The sequence below is a fragment of the Muntiacus reevesi genome, chromosome X (genome assembly GCF_963930625.1).
Source record: "Muntiacus reevesi chromosome X, mMunRee1.1, whole genome shotgun sequence".
Classification (NCBI taxonomy): Eukaryota; Metazoa; Chordata; class Mammalia; order Artiodactyla; family Cervidae; genus Muntiacus; species Muntiacus reevesi.
The window spans coordinates 28491054-28518212 of NC_089271.1; positions in this window are offsets into that span (position 1 = coordinate 28491054).

Consider the following 27159-nt stretch of genomic DNA (forward strand, 5'->3'; position numbering starts at 1 on the left):
TTTATCCATGGAGACTTTTGGTCTCCCAGAGATGGCCTAATCTAAGACCACAAAACCAGAAGCAGCCAACAGCTATTTTTTGTCTGATTTTGTGAAAACCTAATACTCCAAACTCTCCTACCTAGGAGAGAGGGAAATTTTACCTGTAGGAAAATATGAATTTCTATGAAAGTTTGGTTTAAGTAGCTTCGTCCAACTAGTTACGTATGGCTTACAAAGTTATGTGAAAAATAGAATGAGCAGAATACTCAACCGACAGCTGAAAGACTTTTGAAAAACCACCTCTAGGTGGCGTTAGAGCTCTGTTTCTGCTCTGACATCTTTGGGTTCCTATTGAAACAGTCTCCGCTAACAATTTGTGATAATTATTAATCCGGTGACTATCCGTATTCCCTTACCTCTCGTAGTTCCACTTACCTTAATGATAATTTCTTTATAGTGCTCTGTTTAGAAAACACATTTCTTTGAGTCTTCCCACAGATCTTGTTTTGCATTTCTTGTCAGTGACTTGGCTCAAAAATATGAACCAGTAGAGTCTCATAATATCCTATACTGTATATACTGTATAAGGCATCTTTAAAATATACTGATTTTTTAAACTGTCATTTGCTTTGAGAAGGACAGTAAGAGCCCTTTAAGTGTGCCTGGAAACGAGATTTTCCCCATGATAAATGGCAGATTCCAAGAATTTTATTTCTTTTCTATGACTGAACCTTCACTTAAAAGGCTTTGGTTATGCAACCTAGGTTCTCCATGGTACAAGCAGGGTTGACCCACAGGGCGTGTTCACTTTGTTGAAATAACTCAGTCTCCATGAGTGAACTGAGATGTCAGAAACCACAGTATGAGAATAGGAACTGGCTTCAGAGTCCAGTTTTAGGGCAATGGCTTTTCTGAATTGAGTAATCAGAGTTCAGCATCATCAGAGGACCTCCTGGATGGAAGCCAGTGTCAGGAACGTCTCTCTACAAAACTCAACTCACCTCCTCCCTTGTACCCATTTTTTTTTTCCCTTCTGGGTCCAGTGCTGCCCACCATTCTTGTTAATCCTTTTTGTTCTATTAAGTGAAACAAGGATATTTACTGATAATAGTCTAATACAGCAAAGATGTTTTCATCTAACAAGGTATTCTTTACTATTGGGATAAAGCAGTGGTTAAGACCTTGGAATTTAAAGTAAGAGATGTAGGCAGAGTTTTGCCTTGCCACTTACTAGCTATGCGGCCATGGGAAAATCAATTCATGTCTCCAAGCTTGGTTTCCTGAACAGTACAGTAAAAGCAAGACCTCAGCGCCTCGCTGTGAGGATCAAATGAAATGTCAGTGGGTATAGTGATTAGCACTGACAGAGCATATCATAAGTGGTAACTCTTACTATTTTTAATATTATTTATACAGAAGTGAAATTATAATGGCACCTGATAGGAGTGATTTTAAAGCATGGACTTGAATAATAGTTTATAGAGAATTTTACCATTTTCTTTATGCTTTCTGGTGCTTTCAAGATTTTGTATTAACTACGTAATTGGGAATTTTTAAATATGATATTTTTAAGATACAAGAAGTCAATATATATTTACTGCAGTGCTTAGTAAACTCATTTGCCAAGACAACTGTGGTGGGCAAAGTAATGCCCCTCCCTCCAAAGTTGTCCGTGTTCTGATGCCCAGAAAATAAATGTGTTACCTTAAATGGTGAAAAGGGACTTTGAAGATGTAGTTAAGGGTTTGCTAAAGACCTTGTGATGAAAAGATTTTTACTGGATTCTCCAGTGGACCCAATCTAATCAAACGAGCCCTTCAAAACAGAAAACTTTTGTGGGCTGTGGTCAGAGAGAAATGTAATGACAGAAGGGTGCAAGAGATGTGATGTGAGGAGAATTCAGTCTGCCTTTGCTGACTTCAAAGGTGAAGGCAGAGAGCCACAAGACTAGAACTGCCAGCAGTCTCTAAAGCTAGAAAAGACAAGTTAACAAATTCTTCCCTAGAGAGGAGTACAGTTCCTGCCAACACCTCACGCTTAACCCATTGAAATCTGTGTTAAATGTCCAAACTACAGAACTGGAAGATAATACATTTGTGGTGTTTTCAACCACTAAGTTGATAGTACTTTGTTACAGCAGCAATATGAAACTAATAACAAAAAAAGCTAAATATTTACCAATGTTTAAGTTTTTTGCTCATATATAGACCCTCCGCCATAATCAGCGACCACATTGCTGCCCTTGGGGACAGTGTCATTAAAATCATAAATGCTAATAGTGGGAACAATTTCAGCAATCATCTAATTCAAGTCTTATATTTTATGCATGAAGAAATTAAGGCCTGGAGAGGTATGTGACTTAGCTTGGAAACATTATAATGCTTCAAATGGCCAATAACAGAAAAGCTTCAATCACCCTGATTTTTAAAAATATGTTTTTTATCTTTTGGTCATGCCATATGCAGGGTCCTAATTTCCCAATCAGGAACGCCCCCTATATTGACAGCACAGAGTCTTAACCACTGGGTTGCCAGGGAAGTCCCTCACTCACCCTGATTTATACAATAAGGAATTTCATCATCTCATGTAAGAAGAAACAAGACAGGCTTCCCCACAGCATATCAGGACTGACTGTTGGAATCTTCCTTGGCTCTGGGTATCAGTAAAGTGACTGCAACACTAAGCCTCACATCCACATGTGACAATATCCAGAAAAAGAGTGAGAGTGTCTCATCCTGTATCTCCTTCCTAACCATGAAGAATAGTTTCCCTTCCGCCCCTCAGTTATATGGGCTGTGAGTCTGAGCATGAAATCTACATCCAGACTGACTGTGTTCACATAACAATGCTGCTACTTAGCAGCTTCATAACCTGACTTGGGCAAATTATTGAATGCCTTTGTGTCTCGTTGTCCTGTAAAATGGAATGAATATATTTTGCTTGCCTCACTGAGTTTGGGGAAGACTGAAGCAGTTATTGTGTTGCATGACCTAGAACATTTTCTGGCACGTGGTGAGTATGTACTCATGTGTGCTCAGTCACATCTGACTCTTTGCGACCCTATGGATTATAGCTCGCCAGGCTCCTCAGTCCATGGGATTCTCCAGGCAAGAATACTAGAGTGGGTTGCCATTTCATTTTCCAGAGGATCTTCCCAATCCATGCATTGAACCCACATCATGTGTCTCCTGCATTGCAGGTGAATTCTTTACCGCTGAGCCCCCATTGAAGCCCCCATAGTGAATATAGTAGCTACCAGTTTGTTCAAGGGTGTCCCAGGTGACTCAGGGATAAAGAATCTGTGCACCAACGCAGGAGATTCAGGTGACATAAGTTCAATCCCTGGGTCAGGAAGGTCCCCAGGGGAAGGGAGTGGCAACCCACTGCAATATTCTTGCCTGGAAAATCCCATGGACTGGTGGGCTACTGTTCATGGGGTCGCAAAAAGTCGGACATGACCGAGGGACTAAGCACCAATTCGTACAAGCCTCCTTGGATCCAAAACCTTACAGTAGTCTCCTTCCACAGTGACTCTGGGCCCAGCCACATGACTTGCTCTAACTGTTGAAATGATCCTGGGCATGACACTGGCAGAAACTTGAAAGGCACTTGTTGCTCTTGAACACTGCTCTCAGATGAAGCCGCCTAGGTAGGGTAGCCCACTGGAGAAAAGAAATACATTGCTTCTGTAGCCCTGGCCAACAGGTAGATAGATGAGTGAGGCCATCCTAGGTCAATGAGTCACCAATCATCCCCCAGGCTGATCACAGACAACTGTGCAAGCCCACATGAGTTAAGTTGCAGATTAAAGTCACTGAGTTGTAGGGTGGTTTGTTATGTAGCAAAGGCTAACTGATACAGTAAGCACTCAAAAAGAATTAGTTATCATCTGCTATCAGTTCTCATTGATCCATCACCAACAATGGAGTGATGTAAATAATCATGGTAACGGTTCGCTCAGACTGGAGGCCCTCCTCCTTGCCTCTGTGTCATTAATCGTATGTGAAGTATTAGCAAGTGGCAGAGGTGATTGTGCCATGCAACGAGGGTTGGGAGGAATCATCTGATCGGGAGTAATCACTGAGAAGGAATGGATATTGGAATGTCAGTCGTCAAAATTATTACATGCATGATCACACAGCTGGTCAGCAGCAGCACAGTGAGATTGTCTGGCTCTCCTGAGCCCCTGCCTGCTGGTTTTTCTATCGCTGCATGCTGTGGAAGACGGTGATACCCTCAGGCACTCACAATAAGTTAATTATTGGGCATATTGTCCAACAGCAGAGGGAAACTTGTTCACACTGCTTTTCTTTGAGCTGCACATATTCTCAGGCAAAATAGAAAACTTCACATACCATTACTGAGACTTCTTTTCTTTTTTTCCTGCATGTCCAGCAGCTGCTGAGTGCTCAGCATTAGATATGAGAAAGTAAGACAAATATACTGGAGGAAAACCTAGAGAAAGCAAGCTCAGCTTAAAAAAAAAAATGCTAAGTTTGCTGACTCAAGAGCCCAGGACAGCTTAATAAAATTGAACAGAGAAAAACCAATTAAACACTTTAAACTGCTATTCTGGGGCTCACCAAAACAACACATATCAAAAGAGGAAATATTCAGTTATTACTAGCAGCTGGATTTTCATGAAAGATTTTTTTTGTTTTGTTTTGTTTTGTGTTTTAGTTAAGCCAAGTCCCCTCTCTTGCTGCTGCTTCCAGGAGGGCTAAGAGATTTTTCAGTCTCCAGAAAGTACTCCACTGTGGATTTGCCCACAGAGGTATTCAAAGAAATCCTAATGGTCTAATGCACATCTCTGAGTGGCCCACTCTTTTCAAAAACTTTCAGGGGCTCCCATGGCTTGTCAATATCCTTGACCTGGAAGGCAAAGCATTTTGTAGTATGATCCCCTGCCCTTAGCTTTCTCTATTACTCTACCTACTTGTGGCCCGAATTCTTGACATATTATGGAGCTTCCCTGGTGGCTTAGATGGTAAAGAATCCACCTGTAACGTGGTAGACCTTGGTTGGGAAGATCCCCTGAGGAGGGCATGGCAACTCACTCCAGTATTTTTGCCTAGAGAATCTCAAGGACAGATAAGCCTGGTGGGCTACAGTCCAAGGGGTTGCAAAGAGTCAGACAGGATTGAGCAACTAAACACAGCATACTATCACTTAATGAATCCTGTCCTCTACTCTCACTGTCTGTGTCTGTGCCCCACTCCATTCCCATTTCTTCTATATATCCTCGTTGACTAGCACATATTTAAACAACCTCAAATGCGAACTTCATGAAGCCTTTCCTTATCTTTAGTTGCAACTCACCAGCCATGGACCACATGCCATACTTAACTTGTTGTAGCTCAGAAGAACACATACCAGGAGAGCCAGGAGGAATCTGCCTTGTGCTGGGTGATTCTAAGGAGGTTTCAGAGAGGCGAGGCCATTTCTGGACCGGATGCCATCAGAAAGTGGGAATGCTTGGTAACTTGGTATTATGGTAACTTTTATCTAAGAGGCAGGAAAATTAAAGCCATGCTAGAGCTCTTGGTGCAGAAGTACATATTAAACAGAAGAGCGGATCGTTTTGTGACTTTACTGTTGCAGACTGTCCTTCCCTCTATGGCTCTGTTTGATCATTGTTTACGTACACTGCATGTATATATTCTGTTTATAAACCCTGTATGTTATGTTCAGTGGGGATATCTCAGCTGTCAGGACTGTTCCTCCTTTTCTTCTGTGCGACTGGTTTGATTCATCTTCTCAGGATCTCCATAGCACAGCAATGAGGGAAATGTCCCACAGATACATCAACAGGGGCCCTCATAGATTGTTCTTTTGTTTCTAGTTGACACTTAAATCTGTTATATATCCCATTAAAAGCACAGCTGATTTATGTCAATATATGGCAAAACCACTACAATATTGTAAAGTAATTAGCCTTCAATTAAAATAAATAAATTTAAATTTAAAAAAAACACAACTTGTTTTTAAAACGTAACAGTTTTGTGAAAGAAGAAAATTTGACATGACTTGACTTGTAGGTCTGCATGAAAGAAGCTGAATAGCAAGTATCACTTTTGGATAGACGGGCGTGTTCCCTCCAGTTGCGCATAGCCCCAACCTCTCACACTGTGTAGGCTTGTCCATTTACATTAGACTCATATTCCTTACCAGCTTCCCTAGGGCTGTCTGAGACTATGGTCTCATTTCATCCATGTTTCAGAGTTAAATAAGGGACTGTATAGAACAGTAAGAAGGATGGAACAGTGCTTATAAAGGACCAGATACTAAACATTTTAGGCTTTGTGGGCCAGGCAGTCTCTACAACAGCTATTCAACTGTGGCATTAGAGCAAGAAGGCAGCCAGAGACAATACATAAACCAATGACATAGAACCAAAGAAACTATTGCCAAAAATAAGTGGTAGACAGGCTTTAACCCACAGGACTAGTGCTAACTTTGAGGCCCATTTCTGCCATTTGATCACAAGCCAATGACCATGTCTGAGTTTCACATCCTCATCTGTAAAATGGTATTACTATTTGCCTTACATGTGAGAATCCAGATGGGATATTGTGATGTGAAAACTCTTTTTAAAATATGAAGCACTGTATATTTAGGAAATTAAAAAATTTTTTTTTTATTTTTATTAGTTGGAAGCTAATTTGGACTCTGTGGGAGAAGGCGAGGGTGGGATGTTTCGAGAGAACAGCATCGAAACATGTATATTATCTAGGGTGAAACAGATCACCAGCCCAGGTTGGATGCATGAGACAAGTGCTCGGGCCTGGTGCACTGGGAAGACCCAGAGCACTGTATATTTAAAAGATACTCTTAGCTTGTATAGCCATCTATTTAGGGAACAGAACTGTTCATCTTTCTACAGCAAGATTGTGGTAGGCCTGGAAATGCGCCACGTAAATCTCCCTTCAATAAGAGACTGTGAAGAGTGTACTCAGATGCCGAGAGCAACCTCACCCAAGGCAGACATCACTGTGAGTAAGCAAGATGGGAATATGAAGTCTCTGCCATTTTGGCATCAGTTCTCATAGGCAGTACTCATTGCAGAGCATTGCTGGATTGGCCAAGGCTTTGTGGGATCTGCACAATGTCAGTCCAACTGTTCCTTCTGCTCAATCATGCTTCCCCCCACCCTTTCCTTCACGAGTGGATCATTAGTAAATATCTTGTACCCTGACCTCTGCCTGGGGTATGCTTCTGGAGAGAACAACCTGTAACAATGATAATTTACTGAGCTCCTACTATGTGTGTTGTTCCTTTTGCATATTTCCTTTTCTTCATTCCAAGAACATACCCAGACCTTGCCTTGGGACCATTTGTGTTCTTTGAAGATAATTCTCCCTTTGGGCCAAAATTTCTGATGCAAATATGCTTGAACTTGAAGGGTCTGGATAGAGGGATGGCCTGACAGAGAAGTAGCCAACCCTGGGGGAATGGGATTAGTCTGGACCAGGAAGGGATCAGTGGTTTGAGCTCGGTGTTCTGTAAGCATCAAGACCTGCCTACCATGTATGTACAGCACCCCAGAAGAATTACATAACTCAGAGTCTGGAACTGAGAAATTAGGGTACTGATACTAGCAAAACTCCTGGATCCAGAGGACCTCTTCAGGTCAGGCTTGGACCATAGATCAGCAGCCAGATGGGAGCTGATAATCAAATTTATTTTATTTTATTTTATTTATTTTAGTTGGGGGCTAATTACAATATTTTAGTGGTTTTTGCCATACATTGATATAAATCAGCCATGGGTTTACATGTGTTCCCCATCCTGAACCCCCCCCACCTCCCTCCCCATCCCATCTCTCTGGGTCATCCCAGTGCACCAGCCCTGAGCACCCTGTCTCATGCATTGAACCTGGACTGGTGATCTGTTTCATATATGATAATATACATGTTTCAATGCTATTCTCTCAGATCTTCCCACCCTCGCCTTCTCCCACAGAGTCCAGAAGACTGTTCTAAATATCTGTGTCTCTTTTGCTGTCTTGCATATAGGGTTATAGTTATCATCTTTCTAAATTCCATATATATGTGTTAGTATACTGTATTGGTGTTTTTCTTTCTGGCTTACTTCACTCTGTATAATAGGCTCCAGTTTCATCTACCTCATTAGAACTGATTCAAATGTATTCTTTTTAATGGTTGAGTAATATTCCATGGTGTATATGTACCACAGCTTTCTTATCCATTCGTCTGCTGACGGACATCTAGGTTGCTTCCATGTCCTGGCTATTATAAACAGTGCTGCAGTGAACATTGGGGTACACGTGTCTCTTTCAATCTGGTTTCCTTGGTGTGTATACCCAGCAGTGGGATTGCTGGGTCATATGGCAGTTCTATTTCCAGTTTTTTAAGGAATCTCCACTGTTTTCCATAGTGGCAGTACTAGTTTGCATTCCCACCAACAGCATATCAAATTTATTTTAAACTTTGCAAAGAAAAGTAATGTGATACATTTTGCATAGTATAGTTATTAATCAAAATCCAGCCAGCTGTAGTTATATTCCTTTAAGAAACATTTTCTGAACAAATATGCTCAATTATTTTTGAGAAAATCTACAACAAATGTTCAGTTACTCACTGGATTCATGAAGGTACATGAAGTACCTACTGTACCCCTGGCCTTCTGCCAGGCACCTAGTGATAAACAAGATAGATGTGATCAGTAAAGAGGTTGCAGCTACCCTTTCTTCTGCTACTGCCAGCAGTGTGTCAGGGCCAGGCAGCTGGAATTACAGGAAGCTGACAGGGCCTTCTAGTCTTGAAGGGGTTGATGCAGCCTCCTGTCACTTCCTGGGAGATTCTGATTCACTTCAGTGTGGACAGAGCACCTCAGAGGCTGCCAGGACCTGTGACTCTCTTCCTGAGTGCTTTCTCTGACTGCATGAACAAGACAGGCCTGAGGTGCGTGGGCAGGGGGAGAGGAGGGTATGGATTTGATGTCTTTGGGAACAGCCCTCAACCACTGCAAACAGGAGTTGGACAATAAATACTCCTGCTTGCTTGCCCCTGGGGTGGGAGAACCTGCAGATGTGCTCTACAACATCTCCAGAGGTCCCCAGCGGGATTCAGCCATGCTTGCCCATAGCAGTAATATGCTCACTAACACAACTTGTCTTGTCTTCCTTCCTTCCCTTCCCTGTCTCATTTTCCCAGTCCTGTTCCAGGATCACCTAGCAGACTACAAGCACTTATATCCTCATCTTGGCATCATTTCCTGGGGAACCTAAACTAAGATCCTACCACCTTCAGGCATGCATCAATCTAGGGGGAAGGGATGCTGTGACCACTCCCATATCTACTCCAGTACTATGTATGCATGAAAGCTTCATCTCTGGGTCCATGTTGATAAATGTGCACTTACAGAGTGTTGTTCAGTCACCAAATCATGTCCAACTCTTCACAACCCCATGGACTGCAGCACACCAGGCTTCCCTGTCCTTCACCACCTCCTCGAGTTTGCCCAAGTTCACGTCCATTGAATCAGTGAAGCCATCCAACCATCTCATCCTCTGTTGCTCTCTTCTTCTGCCTTCAATTTTTCCCAGCATCACAGTCTTTTCCAATGAGTCGGCTGTTCCTCTCAGGTGGCCACAGTATTGGAACCTCAGCATCAGTCCTTCCAATGAGTATTCAGGGCTGATTTCCTTTAAAATTGACTGATCTGAACTCCTTGCTGTCCAAAGGACTCTCAAAAGTCTTCTCCAACTCCACAGTTCAAAAGCATCAATTCTTCAGCACTCGGCCTTCTTTATGGTCCAGCTCTCACGACTACTGGAAAGACCATAGACTTGACTATATGGACCTTTGTTGGCAACGTGATGTCTTTGCCTTTTAACACACTTTCTAGTTTTGTCATAGCTTTCCTGCCAAGAAGCAATCGTCTTCTAATTTCATGGCTGTGGTCACCCTTCGAAGTGATTTTAGAGTCCAAGAAGAGAAAAATCCATCACTATTTCTACATTTTTCCCTTCTATTTGCCATGAAGTGGTGGGACCAGATACCATGATCTTAGTTTTACTGATATTGAATTTTAAGCCAGCTTTTTCACTCTCCTCCTGCATCCTCATCAAGAGGCTCTTTAGCTTTTCTTCACTTTCTGCCATTACAGAGTTATCATCCACACATCTGAGGTTGTTAATATGCTTACAGAATAGCATAATTCTAAGCACTCTGATTGTCATAGGCTGAAAACTGTAGGTAAACAATTTGTTCTGTATTCCTAATGAACAGAAAATGCACTGAGGGCAGATTTGGGTTACTCCTGCTTCCCTCCACACTAAGCATGATGTTGGGGACCAAGTAAGTGCTCATGATGGAACTGAGTTTCTTCACCAGGTAATTGACCCCTGCTAGTAACTAAGCAGTGGACAAGGAAATGGCAACCCACTCCACTGTTCTTGCCTGGAGAATCCCAGGGACGGGGAAGTCTGGTGGGCTGTGTCTATGGGGTCGCACAGAGTCGGACACGACTGAAGCGACTTAGCAGCAGCAGTAACTAAGTAGACGTTTAAGGAGTCAAGTAGTTCCCTTTATCCACATTTCTAGTTACACTTTGGAGTCTGAAGGAATGATCTTGTGGCTTCTTGAGTGAAAGAACTGAATGCCTCTGCATTTCTGTGGAGTCTTTGAGCATTTATATGCAAAGTAAACAGACATGATTAAAAGCAGGTATCAACAAACATGATCTAAAAAGGGCCATATACTAAACATTTTAGGCTTTGTGACTGGTCTCCATCACAACTACCCAATTGTGCCTTTCTAGCACAAAAGGAGCCAGAGGTAATGCGTAAATGAATGTTTAAAAAAAAAAAAAAAACCCTTTATTTACAAAAGCAGGTGGCAGATTGGATTTAGCCCATGAGACTTAGTTTTCTGACCTTTGGTCTAAGGCAACATTGTCAAACAGAACTCCCTGCAAGATGAAAATATTCTGTAATCTGAGATATCCAGTATGGTAACTAAAATGTGACTACTGCTACTGAGATTTACATAGGCACATGTGGCTAGTGAGTACCATTCTGGACACCACATGGTGGTGTTGGGCCAATCTTGGCAAACCCCTGACCACTTAGTCATGTTTTTGTCAACATTTCTGCCCCAACTGCTTATTCATTGGGAAAGTGTTGGGAATGATGAAAGTGAGAATGACATGTTCTTTCTTTCCAGTGAACCTGACAGCCTCCCTTTTGCTTTCTGTTTGGTTGGCTGAACATCAAACATATGGAGGAGACAAGCCATGATTTCTCCATGGGCATGCTAAGGCATGGGTAAAGCTCTTAGGCGTGTAGTCCATGAGCTTCAGTGTCTCTGCCAATAATTCAGACATCTTCAGGTGGTCTGAGGTATGAGTACAGACCTCATCAAGATTGGGGCTTAAGTTTTTCTTCTCAATAGGTTTTTTCACTTTACTAGTACTGTCAGCTCCAAAATTCTGACCTTTGAGCTGTTGATGACTCAATTTTGGCAAGCTCAGTTTCCATGCCACCCCCCCTCTCCTTTTTAAAGTGTGCTTTTCAAAGCCAGTCTAACAGGGATCATTTCAGTACACGATGGAGTGGGCACTTATTGAGCAATAAACTTGTGAATTTATGCTTATGGGTTTCCAGAAGCAACTTTGCCACAATCCTGTGAAATCTTACTCACAGTTCATTGAGCTCTGACTGGATCTTGAATTATAGTTGATGCTCCAAACAGAAAGTAATATTTGTCACATTCTATAACTATATGTTCTACAGCTTTAGAAAACTATGAATTGCTTTGACAAATTCACTCTGCTTGAGCTGAAGTAACTCTTTACACCCTGGACCACACACTTCTAGGTGCCACTGTGTTTTACAAATAATTTTTATGTAGGAAAGCATACATAACAAAATTTGATGCATTTTCACAAGCTCAACACAGACATGGAACCAGCATGTGGAATTGACATCTTTACTTGTAACTATATATCTCGGGGTTTTTGTTTTTCTGTTATTTATTTATTTAGTTTTTATTTTTTTAATTTCACATAAACTGAATCAATCATGTATGCACTATATCTGGATTCTTTTACATGTGAGATTCATTTATTCCATTTTGCTATATACAGTTATAGATTGTTCATTTTCATGTACTATGATATTCCATTGTATGAATGTTCCACAATTCATTTATCCACTCAAGGTTAGATGAATATTTCTGATTTCTAAACAATTCTAAACAAAAGTTTATAATAAACAGAGTTGTTATGAACATGCTGGTACATGTCTTTGGTGCACATATGCAGAATTTCTGGACCATTGAGTATGCGTATACTCACTTTAGGAGATCTTGCCAAACACTTTTGTAAAATGGTTGAATGATTTCACACTCCCACCTATAATGTGTGAGAATTTCACTTTAAATCCTTACCAACACTTTATTTTTCTTATTTTTTATAATTTATTTTTATTGAAGTATAGTTGATTCACAATGTTGTTAATTTCTTCTGTACAGCAAAGTGTTTCAGTTATATTTTTTCCATTATGGTATGTTATAGAATATCAAATATGTTAATATTTGCCTGTGCTATCCAGGAGGACCTTGTTGTTTATCCATCCTATATATAATTGTTTGTATCTGCTACTCCCAATCTCCCAGTCCATCCCTCTCCTACTCCATCTACCCTCTGGCAACCACAAGTCTGTTTCCTATGCCTGTGAGTCTGTTTCTGTTTCTTGGAAGTTCATTTGTGTCATTTTTTACATTCCACATAAAAGTGATACTATATGGCATTTGTCTTTTTCTGACTTACTTCACTTAGTATAATAATCTCTAGGTCCTTCCATGTTGCTGCAAATGACATCATTTATTCTTTTTATGATTGAGCAATATTCCATTGGGAGTGTGTGTGTGTGTGTGTGTGTGTGTATCACATCTTCTTTATTCATTCATCTTTCGATAGACATTTAGATGATTTCCATGTCTTGGCTACTGAAAATAGTGCTGCTATGAACACAGGAGTGCCTGTATCTTTTTGATTTATAGTTTTGTCCAGATATGTGCCCAGGAGTGGGATTGCTGGATCATGTGGCACCTCTATTTTTAGTTTTATAAGTTACCTCCATACTGTGTTCCGTAGTGGCTGCACAAATTTACATTCCCACTAACAGTGTAAGGGTTCTACACACCCTTTTCTCCACACCCTCTCCACCATTTGTTATTTGTAGACTTTTTAATGATGGCCATTCTGGCCAGTGTGAGGTAGAACCTCATTGTAATTTAGATTTACTTTTCTCTAATAATTAGCAATGGTGAGCATTTTTTTTATGCCTATTAGCCATCTAGGTGTCTTCTTTGAAGAAATGTCTATTTAGGTCTTCTGCCTATTTTTTGATTAGGTTGTTTATCTTTTGATATTGACTCGTATGAGCTGCTTTTATATTTTAGAAATTAATCCCTTGTTGGTCACATCATTTGCAAGTATTTTCTCTGTTAGTAGATTGTCTTTTCATTTTGTTTATGGTTTACTTTGCTGTGCAAAAGCTGATAAGTTTAAGTCCCATTTGTTTGTTTTTGCTTTTATTTCTGTAGCCTTGGGAGACTGACCTAAGAAAACATTTCTATGATTTATTTCAGAAAATGTCTTGCCTACATTCTCTTATGGTATCATGTCTTCTACACAATCTTCTACATAAGTCTTTTAAGCCATTTTGAGTTTATTTTTGTGTATGATGCCAGGGTATGTTCTAATTTTATTGATATACATGTGACTGTGCAACTTTCCCAATCACCACTTGCTGAAGAACTTGTCCTTCCTCCATTGTATATTCTTGCCTCTTTTGTCAAAGATTAATTGCAGATGGGTGACTTTATTTCTGGACTCTATATGGTTCCATTGATCCACGTGTCTGTTTTTGTGCCAGTGTCATGCAATTTGATTACTGTAGCTTTGTAGTAATGTCTGAAATTTAGGAGAATTATGCCTCCTGCTTTGTGCTTTTTTCCTTAGGATTACTTTGGCAATTCTGGGCCTTTTATGATTTCATATAAATTTTAGGATTATTTCTCCTAGTTCTCTGAAAAATGTCAGGGGTAATTTGATAGGGATCACATTAAATTTGTAGATTGCTTTGAGTAGTATGACCATTTTAACAATATTAATTCTTCTGATCCAAAAGCACTGGATACCTTTCCATTTCTTTGAATCATCTTCAGTTTCCTTTATTAGTGTTTTATAGTTCTCAGCATATAAATGTTTCACTTCCTTGATCAGTTTTATTTCTAAGTATTTTCTGATGTGATTTTAAAAGGGATTTTTCTTAACATACACTTTCTTATATTTCATTGTCAGTGTAAAGAAAACAATTGATTTCTGTATGTAAATCTTGTATTCTGCTACCTTACTGCATTTGTTTATTCTAATATTTTTTGTGTGTGGAGTCTATAAGATTTTCAATATAGAGTATCACATCTGCATATAATGACAGTTTTACCTGTTCACTTTGGATAGATCTTATTTCTTTTTCTTATCAAACTGTTGTCACTAGAACTTCCAATACTATGTTGAATAGAAGTGGTGAGAGTGTGTATCCTTGTCTTCTTCCAGATTTTAGTGGGAAAGCTTTCAATTTTTCACTATGAAATATTATATTGACTGTGGATATATCCCATAACTTTTATTATGTTGAGATATGTTCCCTCTATACCCACTTTTGTAAGAGCTTTTTTTTAAATTCATAAATGGATGTTTAATTTTATCAAGTGCTTTTTTTGCACCTATGGAGAACACTGTGTGGTTTTTGTCTTTTGTTGATTTGGTATATCACATTGATTTGCATAGTTGAGTCATTCTTGTGACCCTCAGTTGAATCACATTTGGTTTGGTGTGTGGTCTTTTTTATGTGTTGTTGGATTCAGTACCCTAATATTTTGTTGAGAATTTTTGTATCTATATTCATCAAAGACATTGGCCTGTAATTTTGTTGTTGTTGGTGGTGGTGTCCAGTTTTGGTATCAGGGTGATGATGGCTTCATAAAATATCTTTGGGAGTATCCCCTCCTCTTCAATTTTTGGAAGAATTTGAAAAGAATTGGTGTAAGTTCTTTTTTGTATGTTTGGTAGAATTCCCCTCTGATGCCATCTGGTCCTGGGCTTTTGTTTGTAGGGAATTTTTTATTCTATTTCACATCTACTGATTCGACTCTTTGTGACCCCATGGACTGTAGTCCGTGGAATTCTCCAGGCTAGAATACTGGAGTGGGTAACCTTTCCCTTCTCCAGGGGATCTTCCCAATGCAGGGATCAAACCCAGGTCTGCTGCATTGCAGGCAGATTCTTTATCAGCTGAGCCACAAGGGAAGACCCACATACTGATCAGTTTATTCAAATTATCTACTTCTTCTTGATTCAGTTTTAGTGGGCTGTATGTTTCTAGAAATTTGTCTATTTCTTCTAGGTTGTATAATTTGTTGGCATATAATTATTGCTAGTATTCTCTTACAATTTTTTTCTTTGTATTTCTGAATTATCAGTTGTTATTTTTCCTTTTTAATTTCTTATTTTGTTTTTTTGGGTCCTCTCTCTTCTTCTTGGTGAGCCTGGCCAGGAGTTTGTCAATTTCATTTACCCTTTCAAACAACCAGCTCTTGATTTTATTGATTTTTTTCTCTTTTAAAAGACATTTCTATTTGACTTATTTCTTCTGTGATCTTTACTATTTTCTTCCTCCTGCTTATACCTGACTTTGTTCTTATTTTTCTAATTCTTTTAAGTGGTAGGCTAGGTTATTGGAGATTTTTCATGTTTTTGAAGAGGATAAACTACTTTTCTTTGTTTAATTTTTGAATTTAGGTTTTGAATATATAATACAGTTAAGTTCAAAAACAAATATTTTTGAAAATATACCAATTTTATCCCTTCCACTGTTGTGTTAAGTTCAGCCAGGTCCCACTATTCCTCTCTTCATGAAGAACCTTTTTTTATTACTTTAGTTAGGTTTAGTATTTTATTATTTTCCTGTGACTTCAGGGCTTCTTTATGCAGTGTGCCCCAATTTAAATGTGCAACAACTCTTCCATGGAAAGTAGCAGAAAATCAAGACAGTGGCCCCACTTTGAATAATGTAGGAGGTGGGCTTTTAAATTAATTATTAATTAATTTTTATTTACCCTGGGACTTTTTTTCATGCTGTCAACACTATATCAACAACAGTTGAGATGATAGCCATTATGTTCAATCATAGGGCAAGAAGCAGAAGCCTAATTTGCAAATTATTCCACATCTGAAAGATGAAGTTTGTTTATGCTATCTAGTGCAGCTATTTTGTCAGGACTAAAGAAATGCGTATTTTTAAGAATAAAGTTTGAAAACCAAGTATCTAAGATGTAAGTCATTCTGTTCATCCTCTAAGCTGTGAATTCTCTGAACAGAAGGACTCATAGGCATTACAGGAGTTACATAAGCAAGCATGTATGATTTGCTGCAGATATGCTGACTTGATTGGGCTGGCTGATATTGGGCTCTCTAATCCCCCAGTTCTGAGCATCTCGCTAGTAGTTAAGTTGGACCCTTCAGAAGGTATATTAGCTCTTTGGATCCACCTGGGCAACATTATCACAAAAAAAAAAAAATTGTGTAAAGAGGAGTGCTTTCTCTGTAAATGTTCCTTTTTGCAAGCTTGCTGAGGTGCTGAAGTTCCACTTTGAAGAAGAATCAAATAACGTATTCATGAAACTTTGGACTTCTGTGTGTACCCTGTGCCACAGTGGTCATATGTTAGACTTCAGGAGGAAAGTCCCATGTACTCTGCAAATTATTTACCAAAGGTGAAATGCTGTCAAAAGTAGCAGAGAGATAAATACTTAGGATCACAAGTGGTCACGAGTGTGTTTCAGGCAATTAGAAAACTATCTTTTAGCACAAAATGATCCTGATTTTCCTTCAGTGATAGTAGACATGTGGGAAAGCCTTTGAAATTTCCTGAGGGTTGTATTTGGGAGAACTCCAGGTATGGCTGTGCATAGGTGGGGAATATTGGTTGGACTCTGGGAATTGAGCTTCTACCTTGGAGTATTTTAGGATCATATTTTCCCAGGAAGGGCCTCCAAACACCTTTTATCTCTCCCCAAGAGAAAAAAAAATCCACCTATAGCAACTGCTTAGTCAGAGAAACAACTGAATATAGGTACAGTCATGCGGGGCCAATGCCAACAAATATAATGCATAAACAGGAGAACAGTTCAGCTAATGCCAGGTGCCATATAACTGAAGGAAAATCTCTTGGCAGTTTTTTGGGCAACAGAACTAGGCACCAAGGTGGTTCAAGTATTTCTGATGGCATTTTAAATAAACATTGTTATTAATTTTAAGGAAAGATTAAGTGTGCTAACCATCACAGTTATTTTGATTTATAATGTGTTATTATATATTGACACATTTATGTAATAAGTACATTAAATACTTTGCAGCAACTAGAAAGACTTCTAAGTTCTATATAAAATTATATAATAAATGTAAGTACAATACTTTTAGAACATCCCACAGTTTCAAATTGTAAATCAATCCACCAAGTTACTTTAACTCCCTTTATTAAATAAGTCAATCTGATAGGCTAAGCCATATCTAAAGTTTGTGGGTTCCAGGGAAAGCTGTAAATTAAGCTAGCAGAAAAATAATGTATGTTCTGTCCTCATAGCTTGTATGGTAAAGAAACCACTGGTCTCCAGTCCAACCCCCTTTTGCTCTCCTCACCTTGGCTCTGTTCCAAAAGGGGTAACATACGTAGTCACGTGAACACTCAACCCACATGTCCAATCTCTATCCTCCATCTACCTACCTCCTCTGCAAACAACCACTTCTTAGCCAATTCTCAGACCCAGGGGTGCACACACCAGCAGCATTTCCACCCTAAAATGCATATAACCAATTTAAAAAAAAACATACACCTTGGATGGAGAAGGAAATGGCAACTCACTACAGTATTCTTGCCTGGAAAATCCCATGGATAGAGGAGCCTGGCGGGCAATAGTCCACAGGTTAAAAGAGTTGGACATGACTGAGCAACCGACGCACAGACCTTGGGAGCTGAAGTGTGGTCTAGAATGAGTTGAGAAAGACTTGAGTTCCAAGTGGACTGCTCACCCTTGGCAGGGTCATAGTCAGTAGAGGACTAAAGCAGGCCCTGAAAGGTACAGGAAACAAGGCAGGAGCTCTTCTTAGTCCTTTCTAACAATGGTACTTCTGCCCAAGTGGTTGCTTGGGCCAGTGGAAAATAACAACAGTAACAAGGATTCCAGCTGTCACACAGCTTGCAATTTAATTGATGGAATAAATTTCTTCTTACAAGAATGAGTACAACTCTCAGATATATCTTACCAGGAACTTAAAAAGGAGTTGCTTAAGGCAACCTCTTTCAATACACAAAAACAGTGCTTCCTTTTAGGAAATACTGGGAGGAAGAAACTTCCCTGTTGCTCACATCCCTTCATTATGTCTCCAATAACAGAAACTCTTGAAAGGTATTCTTATCACCTACATCAGGAGTCATTACTTTTGTCTCTAAAGGACTACATGGTAAATATTTCTGGTTTTACAGGCCATATCTTATTGCATCTGCTGCAAACATTCAGCTGTTCTCTGGAGTGCAAAAGCACATCTAGATAATACATAAACACATCAGGATGGCCAAGCTCCAATAAAACCTTATTCACAAAAGCAGGCAGTGGACTGGATTAGGCCCCTAGGCCATAGTTTGCATAATTTATATTATGACCAAATAAGGAAGAAAGACAGGAGTTGGAGGTAGGAAAAAAGAAGAAAAACTCTGGGAAATAGAGCCAAATATACATACTCAAAGAAAAATATTTTTTAAAAGACACAAAAGAAGCTGTGTCATAGAATGATATACTCAAGGGATGATTTCAGGTGTGTGTGCATACACGCACATGGGACATACATAGAGAACAGCAATAGAAAGCGTGATAGATAGAAGTACACAAATGCCAACATCTGATCCTATTCTTTAATTGTATTTAAATATTTAAATATGAATTTATGGAAGAATATTGCAGTAAGTTATTTTAAATATTAAGCCAATTTCTAACATTTACTAACTAAACCTTTTCAAATCCTCTCTGCCTCATCTTAACTCCAATTTCATATTCTTAAAAAAAAAGATGTTATATTTTATTGCATAGAAAAGTAGCTACATTTTAAAATAGCATCTATTTATCACCTGTGAGATATCTGTTATCAAAAACTTGCATTGCCTTTTTTAAACTTCAAAATGTGGTTCTAGTAGAAATTATCTTGGGGACTTGGTCTAATTTAATAGAAGGCCAGTTTGAGCCTGAGGAGCATAACATTCTCACCAGTGACCTGAACATAAAAGACAATTTTATTTCCTCTCTTGATTCAGGGGAAGAATTACTGGAAAAACACATAATTTGATTGAGGAAAATTTTACTGAAAATGGAATGATTTAAATTTAGGATGCTTTCAATAATATTATGAACTTCAGCCATTGTTTTCTTTGCATTGGTTGCCTCTCTGCAGTCAGCCACAGCCAAGGCTTTCAAGGACATCTGGATTGTGGAAAACTTTAGCACATTTATCCTTGACATTTCAGTAGGGGGGGGGAATGATATTTGCTAATGTGAGAGCTTATTACACATTGCATTTTACCTTGAGAGAGTGTTGATTCTTTGTGATATGCAGATAGTCGTGAAAGTTACATTTGACAATAGAAGTTATATTTTAAGTTTGCCTGTTACTGGAAAAATGTACTTTTCTATAACTGGGGGAAGAGTGTATTGCCTTTCTACACTGCTTCCCTAAAGAACTGATAGGATTTTGCGGACTGTCTCCACCAAGTGTTTGTATGCTTGCTTTCCCTTGGCCATACTCCTTCAATATTTGAGAATTACACATCAGAGCATTTTGCTATTCCCAGTGTAAAATATCAACTTCATTTGCTACAGGTTGGACGGATGGAATGTTTGGGTCCTAAGACAGGAGAAAATACTGCTGTAGGAAAGAAAAGCTTAAAAAATAAATAGAAAAATCTAAGCCTAAGCCCAGGGTCCATCTTAATATCCAGTGATGTTAAACCCATTGTTAGGATTCCAGATTGTCAAAGTTGAAAGGAACTTTAAAAATCATCTCATCCAAATGCTTCTTTTAACAGAGAAAAAAGGGAGGTGACTTATAAAAGGTCCTATGACTAATAATTTATAGAAGAAGACAAACAAATCTTATCACCCCAGGATCCTTTCTACTTTGCTGTAACACTGCCTCCATTTTCCATAGTCTTTTCACAGTTCAATCTGTTCATTCCTTTAAAAAAACATTTAGTGTGGTGAAACATCACCTCATGTTTATTAGGATGACTCTTACTAAAAAAACATGTAAGTGTTGGTGAAGATGTGGAGAATAGAGAAACTTATACACTGTTGATTGGAATGTAAATTGGTACAGCCACTACAAAAAAACAGTATAGAGGTCAAAAAAATATGAAAAATAGGTCTACTGTGTTATCCAGCATTCCCACTTCTAGGTATATATCCCAAGAAATTGAAGTTAGGATCTTGATGAGGTACTTGCACTCACATGTTCATGGAAACATTAGTCCTAACAGCCAAGACATGGAAGCAACCTAAGTATCTGTCAGTGGACAAATGGGTAAAAACAGTGTGGTATATACATGCAATGGAATATTATTTAATAGTCTTTCAAAAGAAGGAAATCCTGCCACTTGTGACACCATGAATTAATCTGGAGGACATTATGCTAAATAAAGAAGGCAGACACAGGAGGACAAATACTACATTAATACATTAACAACTACACTAATATGAGAAATTTAAAATAGTCAAATTCATAGAATCAGAGAGTTGAATGATGGTTTCCAGGGTCTGTGGGGAGGAATTAATAAGGATTTATTAGTCATAGGGTGCAAAGTTTCAGTTATGCAAGATGAATAAGTCCTAGACATCTACTGTATAGCATAGAGCTTATAGTTAACAGTACTGCATCATCTAGTTAAAAATTTACTGAGAGAGTAGATCTTATGTTAAATGTTCTTATCACTAATAAAAAATAATAATAAATTAAGCGAGTGGAAGGAAGGTTTGGCAGGTGATATGTTTATGGGATGGGCTTCCTGATAGCTCAGTATGTAAAGAATCTGCCTGCAGTGCAGGAGACCCCAGTTCAATTCCTGGATTGGTAAGATCCACTGGAGAAGAGATAGGCTACCCACTCCAGTATTCTTGGGCTTCCCTTGTGGCTCAGCTGGTAAAGAATCCACCTGCAATGTGGGAGAGCTAGGTTCAATCCCTGGGTTGGGAAGATCCCCTGGAGAAGGGAAAGGCTACCCACTTCAGTATTCTGGCCTGGAGAATTCCATGGACTGTATGTCCATGGGGTCGCAAAAAGTCAGACACGACTGAGCAACTTTCACTTTACATGTTTATGGCATAGGTTATGGTGATGGTTTTAAGTATGTATGCATGCACGTGTGCTAAGTCGCTCCAGTCGTGTCTGACTCTTTGTGACCCTGTGGACTGTAGCTCACCAGGCTCCTCGGTCCATGGGATTCTCCTGGGTAGAGTTATCTCCAAACTCATCTAAATTGAATAGGTACAGCTTTTTGTCTGTAAATCTTAGCTCAGTAAAGTAGTTTCAAAACAGAAGTATTTACCGAACACCTATAATAGGGAAAATGTCCCTAGACACTACAGATATGAGGACATATAAGATAGGTAAGAAGTCACAGACTCAAGAAAGACAGTCATAAAAACTAATATGGTGATTTTTATAAAGCAGAATGGACTGGATGTTCTGGGAACATAAATGAAGGGATAACCCTTTTTCCAGGATTCAAGGTGATACATTTCCTCAAACTGACTCAATTTAGCCACAAAGAATCAGCTTCATTAGTTTACTTGGTGTCAGAACGATGAGTATGCAGTCCCTGTTCTTTGTAATATTCATACATTCAACCTATATTTATTGAGTATGTACAATTTATACACAAAGTGATGGAATTCAAGCTACAGACTTTGAATAGCCTTCACACTTTGGCAGCTTACAACTAAAAAGAAGATAGATTTTAATGGACCTTAACACAGTCTGTAACAAACATAATCAAATAAGTAGCGTGTGAAGGGGAAGAGAATGCTTCATGAAAAAAAAAAAATGAATAATGAATATGGTAGAAATTCCCTGAAATGAGAAATATAATGTAAATAATATTTAAAGAAAATTTGATATAGACATAATTGAATGAAAGAGAACATTTAAAAAACCCCATAGCCCAACTAGCTAGAGATAAATGGTAACATTTTGGCCTCCAGTTGTTTTCATAGATTTTTCTTAGGTACACAAAATGAAATTTTTTTCTCAAATTTGGTTTATATTGTAGGTATTATTTTATAATCCAAAAATTATACTTGATAATATAGTTAAGGCATGTTTCACTTTAGTTAATACTCTTCTAAAATGTGGTTTTTATACTAGTGTATATCATAGAAATAATTTATTGATGTTTTAGGTTTATTCCCTATGTTAATAATTTAAGGTTATTTCCAATTTTTCCTTTTTTTTTTTTGCTCTTATAAGTAGCACCATAATGAACACACTTGTCCATAAATCTTGATTTGATTCTTTGATTCTTTCAAATTCCTAGAACTTGAATCATTAGGTCCCACTTTAAGCTTTTAATACACACAGACCAGTTACTTCCCAGAAAAGTATAGCTATTTTAATCCCATAAATGATTCACCCCAGATAATAGAGTTACCAATTGAAAAAAAAAAAAAACCTTTCAGAGGCACAAATTAGGTATCATTTTTACAACTTGTGTTCCTTTGATTTAATAATGTATTATCATGACCTACTTGTATTTTTTTTCCACTGTGAGTTGTTTATGGATGTCCAAAGACCGATAGACCAGTAACCAATTTTTATAAGCAGTGTGTTTTTCTTTTCTTCCCCCACCTCCAAAAAATCAAACCTGTGTACCTTAAGGTAGTTAAAACTATTGCAAAATTTTTTAGCTTTCTTTTCCTGTTAAATTTGTTTATGGTGCTTCCTGATGTAGGATATAGAATTCTTTTTTATTTTCTCCCCCTAAATTTTAACCAGTGTCTCAGAATAATTTAGAAATAGCAGTCCATTCCTTCACTGAATATTTTTACTGGAAATTTTACATGTTTTACATACTAATTTTATATTGGGTTTGTTGCTGAGCTCTTTACCTTATTTCAATTAACTGATTGCATTTGAATTCATTTCTCTGGTAAATTACTGTGAATTTAAAATGTTACATTTGTAGCATGAATTTCACCATCTATCAACACAGGTGTCTTTTTTTTCAGAGTTATCTTGGCCATTCATTCATTCATTCTAAAACACTCATTCAGCTCTACCTATTTGCTACACTGTGTTTCAGGCTCTTGCTGCTGACTTGGTTTTTTTGTAACATTATAATAACATATTATTTCATCATAAACTGTTTTCACTAGAGAAATTTTAGAAAATTTGAACATATGCAAATTAAGAAATAAAAATACCTGCAATCTAATCACCAGCCTTATTACTTTGGACTGTAAGTTCAGTTCAGTTCAGTCCAGTCACTCAGTCGTGTCCGACTCTTTGCGACCCCGTGAATCGCAGCATGCCAGGCCTCCCTGTCCATCACCAACTCCCGGAGTTTACTCAAACCCATGTCCATCGAGGCAGTGATGCCATCCAACCATCTCATCCTCTGTCATCCCCTTCTCCTCCTGCCCCCAATCCCTCCCAGCATCGGGATCTTTTCCAATGAGTCAACTCTTCACATGAGGTGGCCAAAGTGATCACCATTGTGATCATCTGGGTCATGAAGATATTTTTTGTACAGTTCTTCTGTGTATTCTTGCCACCTCTTCTTAATATCTTCTGCTTCTGTTAGGTCCATACCATTTCTGTCCTTTATCGAACCCATCTTTGTGTGAAATGTTCCCTTGATATCTCTAATTTTCCTGAAGAGATCTCTAGTCTTTCCCATTCTGTTGTTTTCCTCCATTTCTTTGCATTGATCACCGAGGAAGGCTTTCTTTTCTTTTCTTTTTTTTTTTTTTTTTTTTTTTAACTCTTTACTTTGTATTGGGATATAGCCAATTAACAGACAGTGTTGTGACAGTTTTAGGTGAACAACAAAGGGACTCAGCCATATATATACATGTATCCATTCTCCCTTAAACTCCCCTCCCATTCAAGCTACCACATAACATTGAACAGAGTTCCATGTGCTATACAGTAGGTGTTGGTTATCCACTTAAAGTATAGCAATGTGTACATGTCCATCCCAGATTCCCTAACTATCTGCTCTCCCCATCTCCCCCACTGGGAACCATAAATTCTCTAAGTCTGTTTGTTTCTGTTTGCCAGTAAGTTCATTTGTATAATTTAGTTTTAGACTCTACATATAAGGAATGTCATACGGTATTTCTTCTCTGATTTACTTCACTCAGTATGACAATCTCTAGGTCCATCCATGTTGCTGTAAATGACATTATTTAATTCTTTTTAAAGCTGAGTAATATTCCATTGTATATATGTACCACATCTTCTTAATCCATTCCTCTGTCAATGGACAAATGGTTTGCTTTCATGTCTTGAGTGTTGTAAAGAGTGCTGCAGTCAACACTGGGGTGCATGTATCCATTCAGATCGTATTATTCTCTTAGATATAAACCCAGGAGTGGGATTGCAGGGTCATATGGTAGCTCTGTTTTTAGTTCAGGAGCCTCCATACTCTTCTCCATAGTGGCTGTACCAGCTTACATTCCCACCAACTGTGAGGGCAGGTTCCCTTTCCTCCATACCCTTTCCAGCATTTCTTGTTTGTGGGTTTTTTTTTCCCCCATTTATTTTTATTAGTTGGAGGCTAATTACTTTACAAGATTGTAGTAGTTTTTGTCATACATTGACATGAATCAGCCATGGAGTTACATGTGTTCCCCATCCCAATCCCCCCTCCCACCTCCCTCTCCACCTGATCCCTCTGGGTCCTCCCAGTGCACCAGGCCCGAGCACTTGTCTCATGCATCCAACCTGGGCTGGTGATCTGTTTCACCATAGATAATATACATGTTTCAATGCTGTTCTCTCTAAATATCCCACCCTCGCCTTCTCCCACAGAGTCCAAAAGTCTGTTCTGTACATCTGTGTCTCTTTTTCTGTTTTGCATATAGGGTTATCTTTACCATCTTTCTAAATCCCATATTTATATGTTAGTATACTGTATTGGTCTTTATCTTTCTGGCTTACTTCACTCTGTATAATGGGCTCCAGTTTCATCCATCTCATTAGAACTGATTCAAATGAATTCTTTTTAATGGCTGAGTAATATTCCATGGTGTATATGTACCACAGCTTCCTTATCCATTTGTCTGCTTATGGGCATCTAGGTTGCTTCCATGTCCTGGCTATTATAAACAGTATTGATGTACAATGGAAAAAAGACAACCTCTTTAACAAGTGGTGCTGGGAAAACTGGTCAATCACTTGTAAAAGAATGAAACTAGAACACTTTCTAACACTATACACAAAAATAAACTCAAAATGGATTAAAGATCTAAATGTAAGACCAGAAACTATTAAACTCCTAGAGGAAAACATAGGCAAAACACTCTCTGACATAAATCACAGCAGGATCCTCTATGAACCACCTCCTAGAATATTGGAAATAAAAGCAAAAAGAAGCAAATGGGACCTAATGAAACTTAAAAGCTTTTGCACAACAAAGGAAACTGTAAGCAAGGTGAAAAGACAGCCTTCGGAACGGGAGAAAATAATAGCAAATGAAGCAACAGACAAAGGATTAATCTCAAAAATATACAATCAACTCCTGCAGCTCAATTCCAGAAAAATAAATGATCCAATCAAAAAATGGGCCAAAGATCTAAACAGACATTTCTCCAAAGAAGACATACAGATGGCTAACAAATACATGAAAAGATGCTCAACACCACTCATTATCAGAGAAATGCAAATCAAAACCACAATGAGGTACCTTTACACACCAGTCAGGATGGCTGCTATCCAAAAGTCTACAAGCAATAAATGCTGGAGCAGGTGTGGAGAAAAGGGAACCCTCTTACACTGTTGGTGGGAATGCAAACTAGTACAGCCACTGTGGAGAACAGTGTGGAGATTCCTTAAAAAACTGGAAATAGAACTGCCATATGACCCAGCAATCCCACTCCTGGGCATACACACCGAGGAAACCAGATCTGAAAGAGACACGTGCACCCCAATGTTCATCGCAGCACTGTTTATAATAGCCAGGATGAGGAAGGCTTTCTTATCTCTCCTGGCTCTTCTTTGGAACTCTGCATTCAAATGGGAATATCTTTCCTTTTCTCCTTTGCTTTTTGCTTCTCTTTTCACAGCTATTTGTAAGGCCTCCTCAGACAATCATTTTGCCTTTTTGCATTTCTTTTCCATGGGGATACTTGAGTGATAAATATTCCCAATAAATGGATAGTTTTTTAATGTGTACTTTGTATATAGACCTCTTTAATTTTAATTTTAAATATATTATTAAAATTTTCCAATGTAACTGAATATTTTTATAGCATTGTAATGTCTTAGTTATGTCCCTTAATATGGATATACCATAATCTATTTGCACATTTAGATATTTTCAGATTTTACTATTATAAAGTGTGTCATGATTAATATCCCCATGCATCTGTCTTGCATCTGAGTGTTTCTTTAATATATTCCTGGGAGTAGCTCATCTATTAGAACTTTTCAGAGGAAATTGAAAACAGTTTTGTCTATTTCTAAATATCCCATTGATGTTTTGATTAAAATTGCATTTTAAAATCATAAATTAATTTCTGTCCAGTTGACATCTTTGAATATTGAACTTTCTCTGCTTTGATATATAATTCTCCATTTGTTCAATTATTCTTGAATATAAAGTATGGTCATTTTCTTTAAATAGATCTTTTATTGGTAGACATTTCACTTGGTGTTTAATATTTTGTGTTGCTATTGCAAATGGTCTCTATGTTTGGCAATATCAGGTTGTAGGACATGGTTCTACAGTCAGAATACCTTTTGTTTTTAGTTCTATTTCCACATATTCCCAGCTTTTCCAATCAGGCCATCTAGAAACAGACTACTGACCAAATAGAATGG